The sequence below is a fragment of the Talpa occidentalis genome, unplaced genomic scaffold (assembly GCF_014898055.3).
Source record: "Talpa occidentalis isolate TD23 unplaced genomic scaffold, MPIMG_talOcc4v2.1 talOcc4.11, whole genome shotgun sequence".
In the NCBI taxonomy this organism is placed as follows: Eukaryota; Metazoa; Chordata; class Mammalia; order Eulipotyphla; family Talpidae; genus Talpa; species Talpa occidentalis.
The window spans coordinates 43,441,770-43,460,575 of NW_023601104.1; the positions used below are offsets into that span (position 1 = coordinate 43,441,770).

Below are 18,806 nucleotides of genomic sequence, written 5' to 3' on the forward strand. Positions count from 1 at the left end.
TTTATTTTTTGATTCTATTTTGATTCCATATGACCTCCTTTCCCCCCCACCCAAAGGCCTATTATTACATGCTCTGGTTTGTTCCACACTATATATACCCATTGTATAGCTTTCTTCTCAAGGTTAATGGGATCATTTAAGTGATCTATCCTCTCCTGATATTGCTTGTAACCACTAAAAAGTTGTTTTATTATTTCACATGCTTTTGTGTGTTTAGATATCTATTAGGTAACAAGTTCTCAACCAGGGTGATTTTATCCATAGGGGATGTTAGTAATGTCTGGAAACAGTTTTGATTGTCATGACCAAGGTGGGGGGTTACTACTTCATCACAGAGACCAGAGATGCTGCTGAAACTATAATGGGGCACAGAGGAGCCCTTAACAAAGAATTAGCTGGTCTAAAATGTCAGGAGTTTCAAGACTGAAATGTCTTATGCTAGGTCCTAAGTGTAATGGCTATATAAAGCACAAAATATTCAAATAAATAATATCTTATAGGTGCTATAGAGTAAGACACTATAAGGGACATGAGTTATACTAAAATTGGAATGAGAGGAAATACTAGAGAATTTTCATTTAAGAGATAATACTTTGTCTCAGATTTGAAAAATGACTTGTTTTCTGGCGTGTAGAAAAGGAGTGAAAGAATTCACTGTAGGCCAAAGAAATGGATGAAGCAAAAGCTGTAAACAATCATACCAAGTTTAAGGAATAATGTAGAGCAAAGACATACCATGAATGGCTAGTAAAACTCCCGGGCAGAGAGCCTCACAATTTTGAATCACCTAGTACTTTTTCTACAAAAAGTACTTAATGTGGGTAGAGGAATATCAATTGATTATCTGGAGACAAAAATCAGGATGCCAGTTAAGAAATTTTTTTACATAACCTATAAGAAATGATGGGGCAAAAACGCTGAGTACATACTCTTCTCAAGTGCACAGGGGCCTTCTTTTTTTTTTTTTTTTTTTTTTTTTTTTTTTTTTTATAGAGGCATGCTTTATTTATTTGTTTGCTGGTTTGTTTGTTTTGTTTATACATGCACTGGGTACAGTCAGAAGCGCGGGAGGGTGAGAGAATTCACCAGAGCCAGAGCGGGGAGCAGAGCAGGCAGAAGGACCGAAGTACACTGCTGAGGGGAGCAGCGGGCGGCAGGAGAAGTCTGCACGCCATGTGGGACCCTCCTCCGGTGGCCGGGGAGCAGCCGGGGATCGAACCGGCGCCGCAGAGGCCGCGGGCAGCTTCGCAACCCAGCGCTCAACCGCTGCGCCACCGGGGAGGCCCGCACAGGGGCCTTCTTGAAGTAGACCAATGTTGGGTCACAAAACAAGTTCAGGAAGATAGAAATCACATCAGGTATCTTTCCTGACCACAATGGTATAAAGTTGGAAATCAACCACAAAGAGAAAACAGAAAAACCTCAAATACTTTAAGAATAAAGAATATGTTACCAAATGACTGTTGGATTAATGAGGAAGATAAAGGAATAATTAAGAGTACCTGGAGATGAAAAGATAGATATCCGTCTTGACAGATAGCTGTCAAAGGGGTTAAGAAAATGATAATGTTGTTCATCAGGGAAGAGAAGGCAAGCAAGGGACATATTTAGGAAAAGATCTCTATGGGGCTTTTAGAAAGAGATACTCTAGCATTGAAGGAGAGACTACATCAATATTAGATTTAGAAACAATCAGTTGAGGGGCCTCCCTGGTGGCACGATGGTTAAAGACAGCACTATCAAGCTATGGCCAGCCACTGCAGCACAAATTTGATCCCCAGCAGGCCAGGGAGCAACCCACAGGGTGCAGCAGACCTCTCTTATCTTGCCTGCTGCTCCCCTCAGCAGTGCATTTCAGTAGATCCACCTGTTCTGCTCCCCACGCTCTCTGGTGAATCCTTTTACCCACCCGCAACCCTGCACCTCTGGCCGACAACCCAGTTGTATGCATAAATAAATAAATCTTAAAAAAAAAATCAGTTGAGAAGTAAAAAATGTATTATCAGGCAAGAAGAACATATAGGGCATATAAAAATTTAATCTAGGCTACTGAACAGCACAGTTATTTAGGGTCCAGCAGAATTCAAACTGCCAATGAGAAGAATGGAAAAGGCTGTTAAAACGTGGTGTTACCCAGTGTAAACAAGAAAGATTTCATATATAATTTTTCATGAGTATAGCATTTTCAAAACCAAATCTGATAATATCTGCTTTTAATTAGGGCATTTAGACCATTTATATGTGACTATTGAAATGGCTGGGTTTATTTTTTCATTTCTTTATTTTTTAAAGATTTATTTATACAAGCACTGGGTACAGTCAGAAGCACAGGAGGGTAAGAGAATTTACCAGAGCCAGAGCAGGGAACAGAACAGGCAGACTGATGAAACACACTGCTGAGGGGAACAGTGGGCGCGGCAGGAGAGGTCTGCGCACCATGTGGGACCCTCCCGGCTGTCGGGGATCGAACCTGCACTGCAGAGGCCGCGGGCAGCCTCGCAGCCCAGCGCTCAACCGCTGTGCCACCAGAGGCGGCTCATGGCTGGGTTTAAAGCTACCATTTTGTTATGTTTTATTTCATTTGTTTTTCTGTTTCCATCTTTTTTGGGAATAAAATTGAATAGTTTTAAATTTGAAGTTCTTTCCTTTCAGGGGGTTATCAACTATAACATCATTGTGTCATTTAATGACTGCTTTGGGATCTACAGTATACATCTTTAACTTATCACAGCTTTCCTACAAATGGTGTAGAGCTTCACATATAAGATCCTTAAGGTGGTACACTTCTATTATCCCCTCTGAGTCTTGATATTACTGATGGCGAACATTTTCCTTTTATACATGTTTTATATACCATACTATATTACTGTTATCTAAATAGACAACAATCCTTTAGAGATATTTTAAAAATTACAAGAAACTTTCATTTATCCCTGTACTATACTATTTCCAGTATGTTCATTACATGGTGTTGGTCCTTATTTCTATCTAGAATCATCTTCTGCCAAAAGACTTCCTTTATGTTATATATAATTCAAATCTGCTGATACAATTTCTCAGTTTTTGTATTTTTGAGAAACCATTTTGCTTTCATTGTGAAAGGTATTTTTGCTGGTTATCAGATTCTAAGTAGCAATTATTGTGATTTTTAAAAAAATTTAGGGCTATAATGATGTTGCTCCACTTTCTTCTTTCTTGTATTATAAATAACGAAGTAATACATATATAGTTCTCTTCATGTAAAGTCCCTTTTCCCCTGCTGGAAAGTATTGGTAAGTTCTATTGCTATGTATTTGAGGTGACTGATCCCTTGATCCCTTCTGAATGTCAAATCTTCTATTGAGTCTATCCCATGAAATGTTCTTTTGAGATAGTTTTCAACTACAAAAGTTTTCATTTTTTTTATAGCTTTCCTATATCTACCTGAGTTTTTGAACATGTGAAATACAGTTCTAATAACTACTTTTACCTTATGCTAATTCTAACATATGGAGGTACCACATTTCTTTTGAATACTCTTTTCATTATAGGTTGTATTTTCCTGCTTCTTTGTATGTCTCATGTTTTGATTGGAAGATGGTCAGTATGAATTATATGTTATTGAATCACCAATAAGAGCTTCCATTCTGGTTGGTATGCACATCTGCTAATATCATCTATGTGCACCCGTTCCTTCTAGTTCTTCTATGTGGTTCTTCCCCCAGCCTCAGCTAAATCATACAAATGCACCAACCAGAACTCTGAAAGGCCACACATGCTAGTGGTCACATTTTAATGTTTGTTGGTCTTCTCTAGGGAATTTAGAAGATGTGTAAAATAGTTTTCTGACATTCAGTTATTAGCGTTGTCTTGGATGGTCAGGATAAAGGGCTTCAATGTTACTCCCTTTACCCCACACCACTTGAATTTACTAGTTTACTTGAGATGGACCATCTCAAGGGATAAAAATAAGACTTGGACTTGATCACCAATGAGGTTCAAGGGTATACTCACATATCAAAGAGACTACTGTTACTCTAATGAAGGCCTTTTCAGGAAAGGAAATAGGACCCATGAGAGAGATTTCATGGTAAAAGAAGAAGACTGAAACACTGAGACAGACGAAGTGGACCAAAGGGAGATAGGGAATATTGATTCTAATATAGCTAGGTGGTTGATACCAGCACTCTTCCCAACCCAGTTACGGATGAGCTGAGGAGTGAGAGGAATAGGGGTTGGGTGGTGGGAGGAAATCTGGGAGAATATAGTTAGATGCATGTACAAATTGAAAAAAAAAATAAATAGAGCTCAGACAACTTTTCTGGGGACATATTCTACAGGGATATAGAAGATAACAATCATAAAAATTTTCACCTTATTGTCTTTGCACAGGTAGATGGAGTTCTATATTATAATATTATAACAGGCTGCTTGGTCAAGTAGCACTTTTCATATCCACTGGATCCAGGGACTGTAAGCTCTGCATCAAAGCTGGTAGCAGCAATGCGGGTAGTGTCATTGGCTTACCAGCTTTAACCACAATTGTCATAGCAGTGGTGGGGTTTTGCATCACGCAACACCACACTGTCAAATAGACCAGAGTTGCCGAGCAACCTGTTATGGCAGGATGCTGCTGAGAAGGAAAACCCTGGCCTTTCTATTGATTGAATGCTTTTACAGAATCAATTACTCGGGGCGTGAGAACAAAGAGGAAAAAAGTTAGAAGGAAATGAATGTATGCTTAAGTTATCTAGGCTTTTTGGGGAGATGGGTTTGCCAACCTGGATTAGTTTTATGGCCCATGTTTGAAGAGCGAAACATGCTTCTGACCCCTACTCATGTTTTTGATCTTATTAACAAGGCATTCTGTTGATCAGTCTTTGGGACACAAAGTTACGTATCAGTCAATGGCTCCCCAGGTATTCCTGGTCATGCCTTTTGACACAAGCTTGTTCTCCCAGAGGATTAAACATCCTTCTCTTGTTTAACTTGAGAGGAACCTTTGCAGGGTTGATGGTTTGCATTTTTTAAGTTTAGGTAATTGACTGACTAGGCCAAATGGACTTTGTACTGGAAAGGCCAAACTGCATAGCACGAATGGCAGCTTAAGCAGCCATTTAAAACTAGCAGACCAACAGTGGGGAACAACATGGGGTGGAGGGGAACAGCTGTGACAGCAGCAAAGGTGCTAGGTTTAAGATAATCAGGCAGCAAGACCAGGTGCTATATTTGAGTGGCATTTCTGTGTGACTAACAAACTGTACTGCAGTGGTGATTTTACTGATGGTGACAGTTATTGATAACTGCTATAAATCTTTACAGTTCTGTGGCCTAATTAAAGGGCTCACTCCCACCCTCACTTCTACTCCCATCAGGTAAGCACAATGCAGAAAGATCTCTCCTCAGTTCACAAAGCAATGATGAGAATTTCTGATGAGTGGCAGCAATAGAGTTAGAAATTCTAAGGAACCATCCTTGAATGATTCTTTCATAAGGTTGTGGTACCTGGGATGCATGGTCCTCACTAAGAAGAAATTTCCTTTACTGACCATAAACATATTCACGGACATGTACCAAGACTCTTGGTAAATCTCATAAGTATGGGTATAAAGGATCTCTGCTTAAAAAAACAACTGCCTCCAACAGGGGGAGGTTTGGGACCATAGTATTTCAGTACAAACAGTATGACAATATATCTGCATTAATTGTCTAGGGAAAACTCAGTTTTTGAGCTATACATATTGATATGTAATTAGATAATATAGTAAATTAGATACATCTTGATCTATGCCTGTTTTATATGGGTCATAATGTATGATTAGTTCCATAAATGATCAACCAACTAATGTATGGGCTCTGCCTGAAAAAAAAAAAAATGCTTATAATTTCATAGGGGAAACTATATGAGCAAAAAATGTTTGCAGCATAATGTTGAGTACAAAAGAAAATCAATGTATTTTTCCTTAATACTATGTTCAGGCATTTCATTAAATTCTTATAATTTAGTTTTAACAGGACATGCAATAGGAGAAGTGCAAAGTCCCAGAGGAGGAACCAATCAGTCTGACTCAGGAATACTGTTGTAGGAAGTGAGATCTGAGCCAGCAGTTGAACGGTAGATAGTATTTTGAACAGCACAGATGAGGAAATGAGAGAATTCCAGGGTGAGGGAGCCATGAGGGTATGATGTGGAAAACTCTAGGCATTTTTCAGTTTGGATGGATTATTAGGCATATGTAAAAGAACTGCTGAAGCAAGATTAGAAAGGTAGGTTGCAGGATATGGTGAGGAAATGTAGAGTCAATGAGCTTTTGTTGTTGTTGTTTGTTTTAGCAGAGATGATAAAACCTTATTAGCCTGTGGATTATTTCCCTAGCTCCACAAGACTGGACTTACTTAACTTGCTCCCTCAAAACATAAACTTAGTCAAGTTCTCGTGTCAGACTAAATAAAAAGTGGAGCTATTTAAAGACAGCATATCTACCCCCAAATCCACTGCAGCTTATCCTTGGCCACTCTCCATGATCCGTTAGTTCCTGTCATTCCCATTTTCCTAGAAATTGCAGCATTGTCTGTGTCTGAATCCTTTCGGAGCCTGCTATGACCTTGCAGCATTATAGACAGTGTGAATTCCCCAGGATCTATGGTATTCTGTTTCGCTTTTGGTGACTAGCCTCATGCCAGTTCCTATTTTCTTCTTCCTCTTTTTTTTCCATCCTATTTGTTAAAGACACATTCATCTTTGGGGCAGAATTATAAATGTAAAAATGATTAAATTAATTTGGCAGCAGTGTAGGGGATGGTGTGACATCAGGGTAAATAGCTGAGAAAGCAATAGAGAAATTCAAGCAGAAGGCTACCTCCAGGGGAAGAACAAGATGGAAGAGAAAGCTAGTGGTGACAGGGGCACATAAAAACACTGACTTAATCAAGGGAAATTTGCAGAGAGGGTATTCAGGACTTGGTAACAAGGTGCAGGAGATGGTGGGGGAGAAATTTTAAGTGACTTGAGGTTCCACACTGGGATGAGAGAGAAAGGTGTGGTGTGAGCCATTAGGGCCCCACTCCACACAGCTGGATAACTCACTCTGAAAAAAAAAATCAGTCACAATAGGGCTTGGATTGAGCTACTCTCCACTTGGATAACGTGAAAGAGTTTAGAAGAGGACATGTTGAACTTAGTGGAAAAAAATCATTTAAAAAAATAGCATGAAGGAATACTGGTCTAAATGTTGGGGGATGTTAAGTAGTCTATATGTTGATATGAGAAGCTCAGATCTTGGTGTGATAAGGTCAGTGTGGCAGAAGAGGAGATGTGTAGAAAGAAAATAGTGAAGGCAACAATTTCAAATCAAAATCATGTTTTTCCATCATAAATTTTATAGAAAGAGCTAGAAGGATAACTGGGATCAGTGGCAAGGATGGCTGAGAATATAGCGAGGGAACACACCAAATAAACTTTAATCTGAGGAGAGGCAGGATGTTTTAATCTGAGGAGAGGCAGGATGTTAGCTAAACAAATGCAGTTTCATTGTAAGCCATGTGTTTTCGCCCTCCTCCACAAGAATAATGCTTCTAAGTCCTTCTTATACAGAAATGCTTTAGCTGTGATTGACTGCCTTCCCTATACCCCAAATATTCTGATTATGTTAGACAAAATTACCATTTTCATAGGCCAGAAATGGTCAAGCATTTGAAATTGTATCAGGTTCAAACTAGTAATACAGTGGGTTCCCGTGGAGGTACACAGATCAGACTCTAGGCAATTAAATATTTTTGGTTCTCAAACCCCAGCCTGACAAATGGGCTGGAATTCTAAGAATTTATTTTCCATGAGAGGAGAAGGCACTGCCTCAGCTCAAGTGTATCCAACTGTTCCCACTCATTACTGCCTTCCTGTACTCTACGAGCTCATACCCCCAGCTCTCCAGTAGTTGGGGTCTAGAGATGTGCATAGGGAATGGTGAGGTTCATATAGGGTAAGTAACATCCATCCAGCATCTTTTTGGCTGTCAGGGACAAGTTGTTACATAGACGCAAAGGTGAATTCTCTTCAGAAGTACAGGAAAATAGAAAGGACACCAGCCTGAGACCTGGTGCTCATGATAGTTGACTGAGCTATGGTGACCTCATTCCCAGACAATTTCTGATACCCAAACAGTACCTGTCAGAAAGATGCAATCCTCTCTACAGGTCATGTCTGCTCAACAGACACCAACCAACACACGACGACAGCTCTTCCTGATCCAGCCAGAATCTATCTCTGGTTTAGACAACTAAGTACCATTCCTCTCTGCTTTGGAACGAGATATTTAGTTAAGTACCCTGTTCCTTTCTCTGTTACCTTCTCCAGAATATCTCGCCCTTCCTCTGTGTTCTTTTAAACTGACCTCATCGAACATTTATTACCCAATATACTATACCAAACACAAATTTCCTTTTAACAAACTTCTGCAAGCAAAGACAATTTAAATGTCCACATCAAAACATCTGAACACTCATAACCTGCCAGACACTAGGTTGTCTTAACAATGATTAATAATGGTGACTTGCCTTCATACACCAGAGAAGGGTAACTGTTGAGATGAGTTCTGTGCCCCCAAGAGCTGCATTGCTAGAAAAGTTTTCTCGAAAGGTTTACTAAACTGGGTCTGAAACACTAGGGAAATGAAATCTTTGTGATAAACTGTATTTATCATGTAAAGTTTGGAAAGATTCTGATCTGCTTATTGAAGGGCTTTGTCATTCTTCTTGATTCTTTTGTCTGATTGGCCACTAGATGATGTCTTTGGAAATAAATGGAAATTTTCAAAATTACAGTACTTTAAAAAATTGCTGGGTATTTTTATAGCAAAACTGACAAAACATGAGGCCATTGTGTAAGCACTGATTCTCTGTGAAATGTATGGGCTGGGGGATTTGGGCTTCAAGGGCTGAGAGGCGAATTGTTTTCAACGACATTGCCCTAAATTTAAACACGCCTACCGTGATGTGTTTCTGTAGAGGAGAGAAAGTGTGGTACTTTATTTCTAGCTAGTTATCTGGAAGAAAAGGCAGGGTTTCTATGGAGGAGATAATGTCTGCTCTGTACATTATAAATAATGAAGATTTAAGCAGTTTAGCTACACTGCTCTTGTGAGGACAAAGGAGAGTAGATAGCTAAAGTTTTCTTGGAAAGAATGGTGGTCCTCATCTCTTGCTGTTCCACCTCTGACTCACTCATTCCTCTAAAATACACACCTATGTGTCACCAGGACACTTACATTCTCTCAGCCAGGTAGTAGGTTTTAGTGCCTTTTGTGGGAAGTCAGATATGCAGTGTTCATTATTATTAGCAGAAGCGATTGAATCTAATCTACACAGAGCAATCCGGAGGGTAATTGGCTGAGGGTAATTGGAAGCAGCTGGTCCCTTGGGCTCAGACACTGGGGTAACACTGTATTTTTTTCCTCCACCTTGCCGTGACAGCGTGGTCACACTCGGAAGCCTTCCCAACTGTTTTCTGTGGAATTGAAAGTTAATCCTTTTTCTCAATAATGTTTCCTTTTGACCCTTAAATATCTCATAAGAGAAAGGTAGGGAAAGGAGTTGGAGACATTGAGGCTTTAGTCAGCAAAGAAAGAATTGAGGAAGGGATGGTCACATCTGAAATAACATTCTCCACCATGCCTAGTGCAGGTACTAAAACCTTAATCAAGCTGAAACAATAAGCCATATTAGGGTCTTCAAAGGGACAGATTTCTGAAATAGATATCTTTGTAGTGGGGGAAGATCCCTGATCAATCAAATCTATTTCTCAAGCAACACATTTGTTTAAAGCAAGAGTGGCTTCTTCCCCCAACATCTCCTATTTTCTTCGATGGCTGAATTTTAACTACCTTGCCATTACCTTTGCAGATCAACTAAATAATCCCTTCGAAGCTAAAGAAACTAGCAAATTGTAGAATCTGGGATAGCCAAAGGTAGCTTCTGCCAAATTAAATGTAGCTGCATAATGAGAGGATGACCCCATATGAGGGCAGATACATTAGATCCATTCAGCTTGTGCCATCTCCATCAAGCAATAGCAATCTGGCAAAGTCTCAGATGACGCTCTCCTTTGGCACACATCCCTCTGCAACCTCTAGATATGCCCTCTCTTCTGTGCAAAGTTTAGTAATCATTTTCAAAGTTAAAGTTTAATCTTAAAATAAAACAGGTATTTTAAGATGGCCATGTACTTTTAAGAATCTCAGGTTTTTCTTTTGTCTTCAGTTTTTCTTTTTCAAATATAACAGTGTGTGTCTGGTGGGGAGCAGACATGTGCTGGAGATGGGAGAGCCACTAACTAGAAAGGGAGACCCTTTCTTGGTTTGTTAGGTGTTGATAGTGATCGGTTACTCAATCCTAAATGTGTGGCTCATGAGGAAGATTAATTAAAAAAAATAATGTTAGAAGGTTTAGAGAAAATTTCTTGTCTATACAAAGATGAGCAAACCAAGAAAGCAAACAAAACAGCTAGGCACCGACCTAGTTCTTGCCTTTTGCTCACAGCAGAGTTACTACAAGACCAGCATTCTGTTTTATCCCAGGACAATGATTTTAAAGTGTAATATCCTAGCTAGAGACTATAAGACACCTGAGAGCTGGCTTTACTACTGTGACTGAATCAATCCTAGACAAAACACCAAGCTTCTCTAAGTTGCATTTCCACGTGCAACTGCAAGTCATGACTATCGTAGTGATCTCTTGGCTCTGTAGTGATGATCCAATGGCATGTAACTGAAAGCTTTTTTGAAGAATTTTAAATGTTGGATGGCTATTAGAATCCTTTGCCTCAATTAAACATTTCTACCCTCTGTTTTTGGGGTTGGGTGATGATAACGATGTCTGAACTCTTGAAACAGAATCATTAACAACATATGTAAGAAGCACCAACACTGAACATTGGTCCTAATGAGTATTTTAGGTTGCATGTGAATGTCTCAATCCAGCCTTGCCATAATATAAGATGGGCATTTAGAGCAGAATATGACATGAAAATGAACAACTTTAAAGTTTTGTGTGAGGGGAACACAGGTCTCCTTCTCAGGCTAGATGGGCTGAGTATTCTCAGGCCTGTGGGTTTCTTGAAGCTATGTCTCTTAATGGCCATCGCCGCAGCAGAAGCCAGATGCAAGAGCAAACACCGATGTGTTCCAGATGTGGAGTGCTACACAGATGTGCTGGAAGGCAAGTTTTAAGATCTTGGGAAAGGGTTGCAGCAAAGAGATTTTAAAATCTTTTAATCTACTCAGTTTCATCTCAGGCATTCCAAAGTGCAGGGTTGTCTCCTGCATATAGAGTCAAAACCCTAGAATTGATTCTAATTCCCAAATCTTAAGTCAGTAGGAAAATACCCAATTTAAGTAAATGCTTAACCAGTATGTTCACATGACTAAATGAGCAAAGGAAAAAAAAAAAAAAAAAAAGGCAGGGAAGGACATTTTCCAGCTAACAGCTGTTGTACCTTTTGCAGCAACTATCTTGCATGAAAATCTTGGAATATATGGTATTTGTTTACATTTAAACAAGCAGCAGGGCATTTCAGCTATGAAATGCTTTGGTGATGAATTATAAACAGGCTAAGAATGAAAAGGCCAGTGCAGCTCGTCTATGGCAATCCGATAACATACAAAACACTACTGAGCATCAATTCTCATGCAAAGTCTCAACTTTGTAAGATTATTTCTAATAGAATTCCTCTCCTCCAATGAAATAAAGTTAGGGAAACAGTCGAGTGAGGAGGAATACTTCAGAAACAAATGGAGCCAGGCAAACAGTACTATAACATTTTTCCTTCTAAATTTAAATGGTAGCACCTGAATTTGGACAGAAAACAGAAAAGACAGCATGCGGGAAGTCGGCATTCGTCCTGCTATCCTGATACATTCGCTATAAGCAGCAGCAGCTACATGCCATAAGATCTAATTACCAAGAATTGCCTTTCCTGCCCCACAGCAATCATTTTGATGACAGGCTTCCCTGCACTGTAAAACAAAATGGGAACCTGTGCTGTATAAACTGCCTCAGCGCTTCCCTTCCTGCCTCTGCTAGCAGCCTCCCCATCTCATTTATTTTCCACACATTAATGGTAGCAGTCACCTTGAGCTGGTGATGCAGAGTAATTTTCACAGAAACCTTGATCAGAAACCATAAATCAGCCTGATGTGCTTTTATGGTCTAATAACATTCTGGGTGCTCCTACAGGCCTGTATGTAAAACTGCACTGCAGTCAGGCCTCTGCGGGTTCTTTCCTCTTCAGGGAGGCTCCTGCGATCTCCACCCGCCCCTGCCCTGCCCCTCTAGGTGTACTGTGTGCGCACCCACACCCCCCCCCCACATGCCTGTGCACCTTAGTCTCACAGTCATTGTTCACGTCTCACGAAAACCATGTTGAAATGACATCACATATGCATCGTTATGGTGGCCGGGGAGGCTGATTCTTCCTGGAGGGTAAAATGAGGCTTTCATTGGATTCTTAGTTGTGTGTCTTAACAAATGGACTGTCTCTGACCAAAAAATAGAATGACATAACTGTTTCAGGGGCCATTGGCTTTGTTAAATGATTCACTTCTTTTTCTCTTTAGGAAGCTGAGCCCAAGTAGACTACTGCCCCGTTCTTCAGGCTATACGATGGATGGCTGACTTGCTTTTGAGTTGTATCTGACTCACTGTACCATGGCCTGTGGTCTTCAATGCCGCTGAGTGCTGCCCTGACGACCTTGTGCTCCCCCGACCCTCTGAGGAGTTGAAATGACAGGAAGTGAAGCAAGATTGGCAGAGGTTGCATGAAGTAGATCACTGGGTTGGAGGGGGTGGGAAAGAGACCTAGGGGATGTGGCAGATAAGCAGTGAAAGGGGAGGTGGGCCAGCAGCTGAGGGGGTTCTGTGGAGGGCTGGGTGGCTGGGCCTGTTTGCTGGAGTGGCAGAGATGCTGGGGCAGCCAACTACGCTCTAGTCTGATTGGACTTGTGTGGGATGGAGGTGGAATTAGCACATGCACCTGAGTTAATGGGACTGACCGTCCACCCTAGCCAGTTCCAATAATCTGATCAAATCCACACATCTCAGTTCAGGAACTAACAGCAGCAAAAGTAAGTCGGCTCAAGCCCAACTGACACCTCCTTTACCTACTTGAGAGTCCGCCACCTAGACATCCCTGCCAGGTGCCAGTCTGGAGCACACAGCAATTTCTGGCTTAGCATGAAAAGCCTTTTACAGCCCTGTTTTCCACAGAATGGAAATATCTGCAACCAAAGTCACCCCTGCATTGCCACTGGGTGAATTAGTGCAGAAATTAACAGAGACTATTTAACTCAATCTCAGAATGTTTAGTTTTGCTTTGGAAGTGAAGAAAGCTGGCAACGATCTCTGATTTTTCACTGCTAATGCATTGAGTGATAATTACTCCCCAGTAGACCTACATAAATTCCAACATTCTTAACTGGTGCTTCATGAATATACCAAGGGGAAAAAAGTACCCTGGGGCATTAATCAAATTTGCCAAGATACTACTGCACACTTAGTTAAAAGATACATCTCCAATTATTTATACATATATCTATTTTTATACATGTACATCTACTTTCATTGCTCATACAGGCACACATTCAGTTGGAATAACACAGCGCACCTTTGTAAGGACACCCCAAATGTCAATGTAGGAATAGTAATTGCCGACCACAGATCTAGCCTTTATCTACAGGTTCTTGGTTTTCAACTGTAAATTATGACATCTGTTTTCTTTTCTTCACCTCACATGTAATAGTGTTTGGGTTAAGCAGTTGCAACAGAATTTGTAAAAATTCATTTCCTGTAGAGCAAAAAAGTTTTTCTCACTACCAATAATCTCAGGGAGCTGCAACCAGTCCTGTCCCCTGCATCTTCCATAAAAGCTCCGTGTTGAATTTTCAGAAATTGACAGGCAATTTCTCCTTTTGCAATAGCCTGAGCTTTTCAGGACTGCAGTAGCAAAGGCTAAATGTGAAAAGGAAATGGGGTTGAGCAAAAGCCCCTTCTCTCCACAGTGTCCACTGCCCTTCGATTCACAGACCGGCATTTGTTGTCTGTTTAGGAGCTATTTCTAAACCCTCCTAGCTGGAGGCAATGTACACCAGACCAGTGGGGTGGGAGCAATAAAGGAGAAATGCAGTAAAGAACAAATTCTTTTCAGATTAGCTGATTGGCAGTTGTGAATAATGCAGCTCTAGCACTAAAGCAAGAAAGAGCAGCTTCAACCTTGGCACTCATTATTTTGCTGTAAGCCTTTTTTGCCAGGAACATTTTTCTCTTTCAAGTCTTAAAACTATGTTAACTCCTTGTGAGCCGGTCATTTGTCCAAAAGGGCAAACTCCAAAGACCCTTTGCTGAATCGTTAAGTTGTGGATGTGAAGTAATGGCACGGAAATGCATTCTCACTTTTCTACCCAGCAGCCGAATTGTGATGGGAAATACCCTGTGAGTGAACTAAATACCATCCCTTTGGTAGGTAACGGATTTAACAGGTATTTTGAATATAAAGGTATTGGGCACACGGGAGGTTTGCAAATATGTATGGCAACGTAAAGCACTCAAACCATTAAAAGTAGGGTGAGAAAATAGGATATGGTCATGAAGAGCTTCTAAAGAGACCTCTCTTCTTGGATGTTCTGAGGATGCTGTCAATCTAAGTGATTTTCAGATGCCTGACCTAGATCTGAAAGTAAAATATCACATCAGTTATAGGCTGGGTTAATTTCAAACTGCTTTAAAATACAACAGGGCCTCCCCGGTGGTGCAGTGGGTTGAGCTGCACTGTCTGCCTGCCTGTTCTGCCGCACTGTGAGGCTGTCGGCAGCCTCTGCAGCGCGGTTCAATTCCCGGCCGGCCGCAGAGATACACACATGGCACAGCAGACCTCTCCGGTCTCGCCTGCTGCTCCCCTCAGCAGAGTGTTCGGTCTGCCTGCCTATTTTGCTCACCCCCTCTGTCTGTGGTGAATTCTCTCACCCTTCCGTGCCTCTGACTGTACCCAGTTCTTGTATAAATAAATCTTAAAAAAAAAACTCTTTAAAAAAAAACTCAACATCCTTAGCCCGTTTTCCTAATTACTCCTGTGATGTAATAATACATTTGTGTGAAATTATGACATTTATTGACAGACAAGGGATTGGATTTTTTTAAATCACTTGTCACATGTTTCCACTGACTTTTTTATTAAAATATTTTAGATATTTTTAACCAAATTGTTTATCTTTTGCAGCCAATGATTACATTATAATTTTAAAATATCGCTGCTGTTTTTATTATAAAATCAATACATGTTTAAATAAGATACTAAATGGCTAAATATGTAATTTGTCCAAAAGAAAATTTGATCTGTCATACCCTGTGATTGTTTGAAATAAGTGATTACCTAGTTGCAATGCTATTAGTGATGGTATCTAGGGGAGGAACTGATGTCTCCTTAGTAGGAAAACCTCTTCCACTGTACTTTTTTGCATTCCAAATTGTGACCCTTTATGAACAGGAATCCTAACTCAGTTATCTTCACAATCACCTTAACCTTGTTTAAAACCTAACATATTTAGCAATCAATATGCATGCTTTGAAAGCAGTGATAGTGAAGAGAAAGATCAACAGCTGGGACTACATCAAATTAAAGAGCTTCTGCACAGCAAAAGAGACAATAACAAAAACAAAGAGAAACCCCACCAACTGGGAGAACATTTTTGCACCCAACACTAATGATAAAGGACTGATCACAAAAATCTGCAAAGAGCTGATGAGACTCAGCAACAACAAAGAATATAATCCAGTCAAAAAATGGGCAGAAGAGCTAAAAAGAAACTTCTCTGAAGAGGAAATGCAAATGGCCAACAGACATATGAAAAAATGTTCAACATCACTTGTAATCAGGGAAATGCAAATCAAAACTACCATGAGATACCATCTCACACCAGTGAGAATGGCACATATTAAAAAAACTAGCAACAACAAATGTTGGCGAGGATGTGGAGAAAAAGGAACTCTTGTGCACTGTTGGTGGGAGTGCAAACTGGTCCAACCACTATGGAGAGCTGTGTGGAGATTTCTGGACCTACTAAACATAGAGCTTCCATATGATCCAGCAATTCCACTCCTAGGTATTTACCCAAAGGACACAGAAACATCAATTCCAAAGAGCACCTGCACTCCTATGTTTATAGCAGCACTGTTTACAATAGCTAAGCTTTGGAAACAACCCAAATGCCCAAAAATAGATGACTGGATCAAGAAGATGTGGTACATATATACCATGGAATATTACTCAGCATTCAAAAAAGATAAACACATGCAATTTGCAGCAACATGGATGGCACTGGAAGGGATCATGCTCAGCGAAATAAGCCAAAAAGAAAAAGAAAAATACCGGATGGTCTCACTCATAGCAGGAATCTAGAAAACTTAAATAAGGGACCAGGAAAACGAATAACTATAAGAAAGTGAAAATCAAAATCAACAAAAAACTATGAACCAGAGACACTTTTTGGGGGATGGGGGGCGGGAGGGGAAGGATTGGGGTCAGAATGGGGCATTTGCAATTGTATGGGGGAATATAAAAATAAAATTTAATATTTAAAAAAAAAAAAAAAAATATGCATGCTTTGAATACATCCATAAGTGAGAGAGTACAGGTCATTATTAGCCAGAAGAATATATAATGAAGTATTCTTTGTCCAACAAAATTACACATTTCTAGATATATTTACACAAAAACAATTTGGGGAAAAACATTAATCTTTTTCAAAATGATTTGCATATACTTTGATCAAGTTATGACATGCTGAGGTTGCTGAGTTTCTGTGGATTAATATGCAAATAGCAAAGAAGACTATGTAGTAATTGTTTAGTTTGCAGCTAAAAATCTAAGATTTTATAATGCTCAGTAGTTTATTAGTGATTATTGAACACTCAGCATATAACCTAATGACAGATTCAAATTCCCTATAAAGAGATCCATGTGGGTCTTTAACCATTCACACAGGTGACTGCATAGAAAAGCTACAGGTCATACAGGCATTTGCATAGAAAAGCTAGGTAGAAGTATTTGTTTTTTGAGGTTCAGTGGTGGCTTAGTTTGAGATTCTAGCTTTTATAGACTTTTACTAATCTTTAATCTCCTGAATAAACTAACCAAAGTACAAAACCCTACCCCCACTTTCCTCTCTACATGTTGGCAGTAGTAATTGTCCTTTTTTTTGCACAGGCAAAATTATGCTCCTGTCTTTTTTTGATGACTTTCTATCCATCTTTGTAGGCCCATTTTAAGAATATCTCCCTACGGATGCCATTTCCACTTCATCAGCTGAGCCCCTTCCCTCCTTTGAGCTGTAAAAACTCATTACATATTTACAGCTCACATGTGTGACCCATGGTGCTGTCTTGGTAGGTGCTTGTCCTTTGTGAGGATTGTCAGTGTTGTCTTTTGCATACCTGCGTATAAATACACAGACGGAGAAGTGATCCTTCCTAGGTCCATTGATGGCCATGTTCTGTGTTTCTTGCTGTTCCCCAAACCTACACTTTTGCCTTTATTAGTTTACATTCATTTTATTTTTCCCTTTTAACCTATCTGAAGATACACTTTCTTGCTCAGCTTTGTTTATTCTGGAGCATGTAGCACAGAGTATTGTATGTAGCTATGATTCTGTAACAATTTGAGTTTAAACAAACTCTATGTAGTCTATATAGAGGCTATAGGGTGGAATGAAGATGGTATCAGTTCTTCATCCATAAATTACTTACCGGACACCCACTATGGAGATTAGATGGTTCAAGGTCCAGGAATAGATAGACTATATGGTTTCTTCCCTCAAACACTTACTAATAAGAGGCAGGCTGATGATTTAAGGCAATCACAAAGTGTTGTCAATATCAAGATACTGAGGACTAACACAGTCTTCCATGGGAACTTTAACAGAACATGTACTAGAAAGATTTTTAATTTATTCTCTTTTTCTTCCCAGACTTTCTACAGGTGCTTCAGGCTTGTGAAGCAGAAGTAGAAGGGAATTACGAAAAAAGTCAAAGAAAAATAAAGGAAACAATCAAAGGCGGACAAGTGAGAGGAATCACCCTGGAGAGACTTGCATGATTGAGTGTGTATTGGAGGGAGAGTGGGGGAGAGAGCTCCACATCCTGAGAGGCAAAGCTCTAAGTCAAATTCTTGGAAAGCACCCTAGAAGGAAGCTCTTCTCCTAGAACTCAGCAAAAACAGGCAGGCACAGCAGCCACTGCACTGCGATTTTTGCCTCCCCAGGGTCAATATTTTCATCAGTTGCCAATAACAACTTAGAGCTGTGTGGTCTATGGCCCATGAAGAGTTGACGAGAAATTAAAAGGCATTGTTCCTTTCCAAATGCTTTCCAATTCTATCTGAAAAACAGTTCCCCTCCTTTCTTTGATGAGTACCATCTTTTATAGGTGATGTTTTGTTTAGGTTAATTTCCAGAGCAGCCTTAGCAAATTCAGTCCCTTGCCTAATCCCTTGCTCTTAGTGTCAGTAAATACCTGTTGAAAAAAATTCAGTGAATGAATAAGGATGAGACATACCAGCCCATTAAAAAGGGTTATCAATATATTTTCCAGCTCACTACTGTCTACGTTGTAGATAAAGGAATCCCCCCCACCCGCTTTTTTTTTTTGTATTTCACCACGCAGTCATTATTATCCCAGGCAAGTGGATATGTGGCCATTTCTCAGGATGAATCAGACCCCATTTTAATAGTTAGTTCTGGCAGTTCAAAGTGAAATGGATTTATTTCAAGAGGCTCAAGAAAACCTCA

The 18,806-nt window shown here is 40.0% G+C and overlaps 1 long non-coding RNA gene across 1 annotated transcript in view; it reads left to right on the top strand.

Moving 5' to 3' along the window:
• The window catches only part of LOC119238244 (uncharacterized), a 200,098-nt gene extending 181,532 nt beyond the window's left edge, over window positions 1-18,566 (top strand). Inside the window, exons 3-4 of the long non-coding RNA XR_005123506.2 lie at window positions 12,588-12,783; window positions 17,988-18,566. This is a non-coding gene — a long non-coding RNA (uncharacterized LOC119238244). The remainder of the gene's footprint in view (window positions 1-12,587; window positions 12,784-17,987) is intronic.
• The last annotated feature ends 240 nt before the right edge of the window (window positions 18,567-18,806 follow it).